Raw genomic sequence first — 11388 nt, forward strand, 5'->3', positions numbered from 1 at the left:
GAAAATAATTGAAGAAGTTCCAAATAAAATCCAAGTGGTCAAGAGACTCTAAGAAAATATACATAAACCAACATCAATTACCGACAAAGAAAATGAATAAGGTGAATCTTGTGAATATCCTAATTGATGCAATTAGGGAAAAAGAATGCCAAAAAGCAATGCAAACTGTTGTTAAGGTTTGGTATAGCATAGTCAATCCACAAAACCTAATCAGAAAATGTGCTGCATGCAACATTCCGACCCATCCACAGTGTGCTGAGGTAATCAAGATTTGAGAAAAGATACAAGAATTTTTTGTTCAACATGTCTATCATGGATAGACAATGTTATTAAATCAAGATTGAATGTACAAATAGTTGAGGATGAAGAAGAAGAGGAAGAGGAAGAAGAAGAAGAGAAAAAGAAGAGGAGGAAAACGGTAAGAGAAGTAAACAAAAATGAAATGACAGAAAAAATAAGGAAAACAAAGAACAGATAAAAAGTATGGATGCAGAGATACTCATTGATACTACATATGATGGCAATAAAGCAGCATACCTTACGAAGAAATAAAATTACGATATGACAACAGAAAAGCAAATCCCGAAGAGGCTCTACCCAGATCTATACAATGACGGGAAAGAGGAAAAAATAGACAAGAAAGACAAAATCTGCAACCTTTTGAAAAGAGGGAATTGCAGATTTGGAGAAAAGATGTTACTACAAACATCCTAAGATATGTCAAAACTATGAAATATATGGTAATGTGCATACTTAGATGGATATGGGGATGATTGCAGAGATCTGCATCCAAAATATGTAAAAACCTAAAAGAAGGAAAAGGATGTAAGTTCGACAAAAAATGCAAATATATGCACGCTGTAGCCATGAATCATAATCAAATAAATAACCAACCAATAATAAAATCCAAAATAAGAAAGAAACAAATAAAGAGAGAAATCAAGAATATCAGGTAAAGAGAAAAGCAAACCACCAAGAAGACTATGCAGAGGTGTCAGCAAAAAATTTCAAAGCATCAGCTCCGAAATTCTACTCAAGAGATAATAACTGTATTTATTATGCAAGAGGATATTGCAGAAACGGAGAAAATTGCAGATTCAGACACAAAATGAATAATTATGATGAAGGGAAGGAAGATCAAATATTATGGAAAAGTTGGATTTTTTAATGTCAGATTTCAGAATTTCGGAAATGAAAAAAAGAACAACATTCCCAGAACAGGAAAGAGACATGGGAAAATCCTTATTACTACCAGTATTAAATGAAGGAGAAAACACGCAAACCATCATAGTGATGAATGCGCAGGGTTTAGTTACGAGTACTCAAAAGAAAAATAGAGTACTTAGAAGAACTAACAAAATGAAAAGAAATAGATATAATGAATATAAGTGAAAACCTGGTATTCCCAAAGAGACTGGGAATGATGATCAAATAAAAGGGTTCCAAACTTATAGATCAGATAGAAAAAAATAGGAATCAAGGGGGAACCGCAATATATGGGGAAAGACAAAAAACAGGAAAAATATATGAGAAATATAGGTAACTCAGAATGTGGAACTAATAGCGGTAGAATTTGAATCTGAAAAATTGATGAACATAGTAATATAGACCTCCTAATACTAAAGAGTTTGACTTAATAATTGAAAAATTGGATGATATATGTAGAAATCACAAGGACTGGACTATTCTCCTATCTGGTGACTTCAACTTCCTTTCGTAGAATGGAAAGAACGAATAGGAGATTGGGTTGTACTTATACATATAAAAAAGAGAGTAATAGTAGTGCAGAAGATAAGAGGCAATTTGAAAAGCTATTAGATATGCTACTAGAATACAACATTCAACAAATAAATCACCTGCCAACAAGAAAGGAAAATACTTTAGACCTAGTATTTTGTGAACGAGATGAATTATGTAAAGAAATAATAGTTTTATAATGCGAGTATTTCAGACCATAATGTCATAGAATTAACAGTTCATTCCAAAGCAAGTGAAATAGAGATAAGCAAGAAATGAAAAAGTGGAAGATATGAAAATACAACTTCTACAGTAACATATAAAAGTGTCAGAAATTAATGAAGAATTAAACAAAGATTGGGATAACATTTTCGTAAGATGACATAAGGGTAAATACGGAGATATTATATAAAATAAAATTATTGGAGATAATAGTGGAAAAATATATACCGAAGAAGAAAAGTAAACATCATTCATGCATACCAAGAGACAGAAGGATCTTGTTCCAGAAAATCAGAAAGTGGAAAAAAGGTCTTGCAAAAGAAAAAAAATGCATGGAAAGTTATAGAACTAAAAAGTAAGATAGAAAATGCAGAACAAAAGATTATACACAATCAAAAGAAAATGAAAAACGGGACTTGGAAGAAAAAACCTATTAAATATCAAGCAAAAACCCCAAACAAAAATAGTTATACTCATATGCGAAGAAGATGAATAAAAGAAGAATAGAAATAGGCCCTCTGAGAATTGAAGAGATTAAACGAATGAAAAAAAGGAAATTTTTGCAACATACTGGCAGAACGATATAAGAGAGAATCCACCCCTAGAATAGATAATGAAGATAATGATAGAGAAGAAGGGATGAAAATAGTGAATATTTAGCTGACATAGATATTAATGAAGCTGATATTGTGCAGGCTATTAATGAAAATTAAATTAACTGGAGCTGCTGCAGTGGGCCTGATGGAAATTCCTGCTATTTTGTTAAAGAAAGTAGTTCATTCTATCGCAAAGCCACTTGCAATATTATTAAGACAAAGTGTAGATACAGGCAAGATATATGATGAGCACAAATTAGCATATATTACCCCTACTTTCAAAAGTGGATCAAGACTAGAGGCAAGTAATTATAGGCCTGTGAGTCTAACATCACATATTATGAAAGTGTATGAAAGGGTAATGAAGAAAAATATTATGAAACATTTAATAAAAAATAATTTGTTTAATAAAGGACAACATGGTTTCGTGACCCGGAAAAAGTACACAAACCCAACTGTTAGTCCACCGTGAAAACATATTCAAAAAATATGAAAAGCGGAAATGAAAACAGATGTGGTTTATTTAGACTTGCAAAAAAAATGCTTTTGATAAAGTAGACCATAATATATTAGCGAAGAAAAGAAATTAGAAAACACAATATCGTGGATAAAGTAGGAAGATGGTTAAAAGAAAATTTTTACACAACAGAAACAGATAGTTATCGCAAACGACGAGAAATCGGATGAAGCCAAGGTAATATCCGGTGTGCCGCAAGGTACGGTGTTAGCTGCAATACTGTTTTTGTTATTATGATTGAAGACATAGACAATAATGTTAAGGATTCGGTAGTGAGTAGTTTCGCAGATGACACAAGAATAAGTAGAGAAATTACTTGTGATGAAAATAGGAACGCTCTACAAAGAGACCTTAACAAAGTATATGATTGGGCAGAGGTAAATAGGATGGTATTTAACTCTGATAAATTTGAATCAATAAATTATGGAGACAGAGTAAAGAAAGCTATATGCATATAAGGGACCTAATAATGAGACCATCACAAATAAGGAAGCAGTTAAAGACCTGTGATGATGAATAGAACATGTTATGCAATGATCAAATAGCAACTCTGTTGGCAAAATGTAAAGCAAAAATGGGAATGTTGTTACGGCACTTCAAAACAAGAAAAGCTGAACACATGATTATCGTTTATAAAACATATGTTCGTAGTCCACTTGAATATTGCAATATGATATGGTACCCACACTATCAAAAGGATATTGCACAAATAGAGAGTGTACAAAGGTCCTTTACAGCTAGAATAGAAGAAGTTAAGGACCTAGACTACTGGGAAAGACTACATTCTTAAAATTTATAGCTAGAAAGGAGAAGAGAACGCTACATGATAATTCAGGCATGGAAACAGATATAGGAATAACAGAAAATATCATGGAACTAAAAAAAATATCAGAAAGAGCAAGCAGAGGTAGATAATAGTGCCCAAAACTATACCAGGAAAAATAAGGAAAGCACACAGGACATTAATCCACTACGCACCAGCATCGATAATGCAGCGTCTATTCAATGCGTTGCCAGCTCATCTGAGGAATTATATCAGGAGTGAGCGTAGATGTGTTTAAGAATAAGCTCGACAAATATCAAACTGCATCCCCAGACCACCAAGATTGGAAGATGAAACAAAATATACCGGAAGATGTACTAGCAACTCTCTGGTAGACATTAGAGGTGCCTCACACTGAGGACCTGGGCAACCCGAACAAGATGTAAGGTCTGTAAGGTAAGGTCTGCCTGTATTTAATATCAGACGCTGTATATATCTTCACACTATCTCCAATAGATCCAGTATTAATGAGACCTCCATACGAAACGAGAGAGAGCTCTGGCTTCCTCAGCGGAGCGTTCTCGCTAAATCTTCAAATTGAGTCTGCTGATGGCGCCGTTCTCTGCCTTCATTATCACAAATGAATCTACCTCGTGTTATTGCTTTCCTGGATACACGCGTCTGTGGGAACGTGGTCGGATGAATTCCTGGAAGATTAAGACGAAACGGCTTTGTAAGGGATTTAGCAGTCTCAGTTTGTGGGTAGACTTTGAAAACTATTGGGTTTTGCAGGTTCATTTTATCGGTAGTCTTTTAAAACTATAGGATTTTGCAGGTTCTGTTGATTTTACAGGTTCAGTTTACAGGTAGGTTTTAAAACTGTGGGAAGCTGCAGGCTCTGTGTGTGGGTAAGCTTTTAAGACTATGGTTTTTGCAGGCTCCACTTAGAGTGAGTTTTAAAACTTAAAAAAAAAAGAAAGATTTATAGATCCTAATGACGGTTATGATCGGTAAAAAAAATCACAAGGTAATGATATAGCTCATAACTTTTTTATGTTATTCGTTTTTGTTATATATGACTTTTATTTCCCTAGCTATCGGCTTTTTTATTGGCAAACAACAACAATAGCATCAATTATATAAAAAAGAAATAAATAACTAAAAAAATAGATAAATAAAAGAACTATCGCAGCAGAAGGAACAACATTGAAAAATAAAAGCAACAATAAATTTCGCTTTATATCTAAAAACTCTCACAGTAACCAAAACCGAAAATAATTCAAGATAAAAGCCAATTTTTCCTTTTCAAATCCTGCTGCTATAATACCCTCCTCTGCATATCCTTTCTTCGGCCAAAGATGCATCAACAATAAGATAAGAATCCGAGAATAGACCTTTGCTCCTTCCGGAGCGGATGGAATGTAATACGTATAGTATATGCTCGTGAGTTGCAGAATATTTCTCCTAGATTGGTTTCTTTATTTATTCAAGAAATCTCAGTCAACGAAGCATTTGAAATAGTCATTTCATTCCACGTTGGTAGAAATAATATGACCTAGATTTCCTTTCATTTGGAAAGGCTCCGACATTGTGGTGACAATGGTACTACATCTCTTCCTGACTGGGTATCGGAATAATTCATTTTACATGCGGATACCAGTCGGTAGAAAGTGCAACTCTTGCAACAGATTGTACATCTCTCTCTCTCTCTCTCTCTCTCTCACCTACTATTTTATTATTTATTGCCTTATAAATACCGCACTTTTCCCAATGGAATCTGAAAAACCAAAGAGCATTCATTCGGTTTCATAAACTCTCTCTCTCTCTCTCTCTCTCTCTCTCTCTCTCTCTCTCTCTCTCTCTCTCTCTCTCTTTCAAACAATTCTCTCTGGACACTTTCACTTCCACTCTAAAAATGGAAACGGTTTTAACAGGAATAGCATTTCTTTCTGGGAAAAATGTGATGATTCTTTACCAGATTTCATTAGAGAAAAAATCAACTTAAGCCCAAAGCCCAACAAAATAAGCGACAATATAATAAAGAAAAAAGAACTGAAACCTTTCGGGTCTTTTAATTGAATCTGGGAGTTTGCTAAAGATACCCAAGCCTCCAGAACCATTTTCTGAATGTCTCAATTAGAGCTGGAAGGCTTCTCCATAATGCTTCTTTGAACTGGTGATTAGATTTCAGGATACTTAAGAACGGTGCTTTTTATCCCGAGGGAGTTTAATAGTTTATTGTCATTGGGCAATGTTTAGGTGAACCTGTTCCATAATACTTGTTTGTTGTAATATTATTGGTAAATACTTTCCTCTCTCTCTCTCTCTCTCTCTCTCTCTCTCTCTCTCTCTCTCTCTCTCTCTCTCTCTCCCCTGATATTGCCAGATAAAAAGATTTTTACATAAACATCCAATCATGTCCAATTAAAAGGAGAAAGGTCATTGCTTTGTGGAAACTCCTGAGCTATAGTATACCCCTGGAGACGCTGAAGGGGATAAAATAGAGAGAATTGCTCTTATATATATATATATATATATATATATATATATATATATATATATATATATATATATATATATATATATATATTATATATATATATATATATATATATATATATATATATATATATATATATTATATATATATAAATATATATATATATATTATTATGAGGATTGGAAATAATCAAGGACTAGGTGAGACTACGTGTAAGAAATTGTGGTATTGTGATAAACTTTTGGATGAAAACCCCCCTTTAGGGAGAGCTCAGACTCAGAGAATCTATAGAGCTGAAAAATGACAAGAACAAAATAAACCCAGATTCTACCATTTTTGGACGGATGAGGCAAAAAAGAATTATGCAGAAATTATAGGAAGGAAAATTCCACACTTAGAGTTCCCACTTGATGAGTTCTAACAAAAGATTCTGGCTAGGTCAGTGGCCGGGTCGTGTCTGCTTCCTGAAAAATCATACCTGCAAAAAAGAACAAAATAAAAAATGATACTAATGGATAGTCTTTTTTAAATCGCCCTACAAGATGGTGAACTGTGGCAATCAGCAACACTTTCGGATTCTTAATAAGAAAGGAGTAACAATTTTTTTTTTCATCTTTGATACAAAACAGCTTTTCTTCTTTCGAATACAAAATACTCGAAATATTATTGACATAGTTAGGTTTTTTTAAAAAAGCCACTCCTTAACCTTACAACTACGTTCGGACAGATGTGTATGACAATATTTAGAACTACACTTAGGTGTTTAAACTCTCGTCTACTGAATAGATTACACTTGGTCAAATATTAACTTATTATTGTCAATTTATGGGCTGAAACTTAACTTTTATTATGCTATTATGTTATAATACAGAAAATGTAATAAAATCCACTTTAATAACGCTGTTATAAATAATAATAATAATAATAATAATAATATAATAATAATAAATAAATAATAATAATAATAATAATAATCAATAAAATTTAATAAATAAATATCCTTTATTTGGCTCAGGGCCATATACAATGAATATAACAAAAAATACACAGTAAACATAACAAATTTTCTGGATATAGAGTCAACATGATAGGAAAAATTAATAATCGGCACGTATCCACCAAACAAAATAGCTGAGGTAGCATAAAAGATAGTTAATCATAATACTGGTAATAGTAATAATATTGGTGAGAAAAAAATGCATTGAGAGTATAACAGTTAGTGACAGATTATATAAACTTAAATTTCAACTAGAGACCTTAGGTGGTTTCAGTAGTCAGGTCCATAGGGCTAAATACATAAATTGAATGTATAAAAACAAACTTTAACTTGATAGTAATCACAGAAATAATGAAAAAATAAAATATAGCAATAAATATAATAATGACAAAATCTGCAGATGACATCTTGCTAATACAGAGATTAAGTCCTTTAGGGACAAAGGCCTCATTTTCCCATCTTTCCCACAATTTAGATCTTCTTCCTGCTTCACTCCTTAGGATGCTTTGTATGAGCGAGTTGCCGCTGTTTCTCACTCAGGTTACCAGGCTGGACATTGTTGCCTAACAATGATTTTTAAATTGCCCAGGTGATTTTCTATGAACATCTTTGTTTGGGCGGGGGGTGGTAGCGAAGAGTGTTTGTGAGGCGTCTCAGAATGTTGTGCACAACAGTGATGCGTCTCATGGTCTCTCGGGTATAGTTCGTCCAGAGGGAACACCCATAGATACTGTAGCAGTATGAGCGGAAGAGCAGCAGAAGGCAAACCTCCTTGCAATCATGTTGCCAGCTGCACATAGTTTACGACACCTCTGTTCAATGTCTGCCGTATCTTTTAGGTTATCGGTGATAATGTGACCCACTACGGAAATTCGGCACAAATTCCAGCCAATGGTTTCCGAGGAAAATTTCTGGTTCTGCAATATGCTTAAGCGATCTCGGGAGCAGCGACATGCACTGGGTCTTGGTTTCGTTGTAGATTATATCAAATTCCTCTGCATATTGGCGGCAGGTTTCGATGAGTCGTTGGAGACCTTGCACTGATGGGAAATCAGATCATATCGTCGGCGTAACAGAGGTTGTTTATAGTTGTTTCATTGATGGTTCATCCGATTGGGAGTGAGTTCAGTTTGACATTCAAGGCATCTGTACACGTATTAAACAGGTATGGAGAGAGAATGCCCCCTTGCCGAATCCCGTTTAAGGAGACGAAGGTGTAAGATATTGTTACCGCCCCCATTTGACACAGAATTGATGTTGTGGGGGAGAACCAGCAATGTAAAATGCCAATTAGATACAGGGGTGTGCCCCTTTTATGCAGCTTCACCAAGAGCTTCAGGTAGTTTACTCTGTCAAATGCTTTTCTCACATCTACAAAACAAAGGAAAACAGGAGAGGGTGATGACAGGTAGTAACTCAGCAATTCTTTCCAGTATGGAGATGCAGGGTGTCAGTTGAGGTGGTTCCCTTTAAAACCCGAAACTGGTTGTCCAAGTGGTGTGTAGAAAGGGGAGAATCTCACTAGGAAGAACAGACTCAAGTATCTTCGATGCGATTGTGTGATTGCAATCGGTCGGTAGTTGCCAGGGTCAGCTGCATCCTTTAGCTTGTTTTTTTTGATTAATGGTATCAAGTGAACTAAGAGTAGGGAGTCTGGAAGAAAAAAACCGGTGAATTATGCACGCATTGAATAGGGCAGCTAGCAACATGTAAATTATCGCGATGGCAGAATTTGAAGGCCTCTGCAGGAAGACCATCACAGCCAGGCGATTTATTATTAGGTAGGCTGTTTATGGCATCGCTGATGTTACCTGGCGTAATACGGTCTGCAAAATCAAAATTGAATGTGTCAGTTAAGGAGGTTATCTACATCCCTTCGGGAATCTTAATCACTCATGCAATTCAGGATATTGTTGAAGTGATCGCCCAACAAACTTGTGATAGTTTCGTCTCCGACTGCTTCCCCTACTCTTTGTGATAGCTTTTTAGTTTTGTGATTTAAGGACTGGATATCTTTCCAAAGACGAGGATAATCACCAGATTCTAAGTTTTTTGACATTGCATCGGCTCTTAGTTGTTTTTTTTATTTAACCTGCAGTGCTTAAGAGCAAGTTTGAACTGCGCTCTCGCCTGTCTCATTAGTAATGCAGTGTCCTTCCCTCGGGCTACCATTTTGCCTCCACAGTAAAAACATTTCTCGTGAATATGAATACAGATCTTTAACCAATTCATTCCATCCCGGTATATTACGAGAATTACCTTGACGAAATCTAAAGGTAGCCCTGCCCAAAGCGAGCATAGTGGAAATTATGTTCGAATAGAATTAATTCAGATCCTCCTGCGGTGGTCATATCTACAATTCGTGATAGTACAAAGTAAGGCATCTTGCTGGTTGAACTATTGACCACAACCTAGGTTTCCGTGGTCGCCCTAAAGTATCTGGTTTTCTGTTGAATTTTTAAATTCCAAGTTTACAGCTGGTGGGTGGTCAGTAGGGGGAAGGGGGTTCAGGATAGGGAGGGATGGGGTACTGAATGACACCTGTAATGTGATGTGATTGTAGCCCGTTGCAAAATCGTAGCGAATATTGCTGGTCATAATAGCATCATGAAGTTGTGGAGATGTGATGCAATGGTCAAGCCAGGAGGTTGTACTTGTGCTCGCTCTATTATGTACGTATGAATAGGAGGAGGGAGAGAGGAACATTCTATAGCTAATTTGGAGAGCATGAGTTTAACAGAAGCGAGTAAGTTCATTCTAAAATTACATTACGTGGATGAGAGAAGAACGGCTGGGATCATCTAGATAGGCTTGGATTGATGGGAGGAAAGGGAATTTGAAAGGCAATGCATTTGTCACCTGGTCTAATGGCCCTCTTTTTTTTTTTTTTTTTTTTTTTTTTTTTTTTTTTTTTTGTTTTTTTTTTTTTTTTTTTTTTTTTTTTTTTTAAAGAAGACAAATCACTAGATGTAACTCCCCCTACATTGCCATTTCCCTGGACTGGCAATTCTGCATCTAAATCAAGTTATTAAACTATAGGCTAAAAGCAAACTCTAAGATACAGAAACAGTTATTTTCCTAAAAGAACTAATATGAAAATCAAGGACAATGAATGAATTATACCCAAAACTATGAAACATCTGTAAAACAAACCACAATTATTAGAAATAAAAAGAAAGAATGGATAAATGTCCCATAAATATACTCAGGGCTTCCCTGCACTTCAACTTCCTTCACAATATTAAAAAGTTTTTTCAACGCCTCTTTTTTCACTTTACCTTTTCGATGGATCTTCTAACGCCCCCTTCGGCTATTCTCATTTGTAGATCACTACAAAAGTCTCTATCTAACGCCCCATTCCCTCAAACACTAGAGAGTATCTTTCACATCCTCGTGCCCAATGGATGTACAAATGTATGCACACTAGTCTCCTCAATTTTAAATCTTTTCCACGAACACACCCTGTTTGACGCATGAACTGACACCTACTTAGAATTCAGACGGATGAGTAGGTCTTCAAGGATGGTCCTTTTTTGTTGGCTCTCTCTCTCTCTCTCTCTCTCTCTCTCTCTCTCTCTCTCTCTCTCTCTTTACTTGGTAAACGTTGCAGCAGAGAAAGACACAAATGAAATTTTTTTTTTAGATTTTTTCCATTTGTTTGTTCTTTCTCTCTCTCACTCTCTCTCTCTCTCTCTCTCTCTCTCTCTCTCTTCTCTCTCCTCTCTCTTGGTCTCTCTCTCTCTCTCTCTCTGTCTCTCTCTCTCTCTCTCTGTCTCTCTCTCAAAAAATCAAGATGCAATTATTTACAGGTTGATATCATATAATATTCCATAATTTTCCTTTATCTGTGGACTTCTCTAATTTTTCCTTTTTTCCCAGAATCAGATAAAATGGTCATTTGAGAAAGTTGTTGGCTAATGAGAGAAAGGAAGACAATTTGAAATGGACGAGTCTTCATAATGCCTTTGTCAATAAATATTCAAGGAATTTGTGTTACAGGTACATAACACAAGCCTTCAAAAACTATCATTCTTAATTGCTCACGAATGCTAGGAG

The sequence above is a fragment of the Macrobrachium nipponense genome, chromosome 38, assembly GCF_015104395.2.
Source record: "Macrobrachium nipponense isolate FS-2020 chromosome 38, ASM1510439v2, whole genome shotgun sequence".
Taxonomy (NCBI): Eukaryota; Metazoa; Arthropoda; class Malacostraca; order Decapoda; family Palaemonidae; genus Macrobrachium; species Macrobrachium nipponense.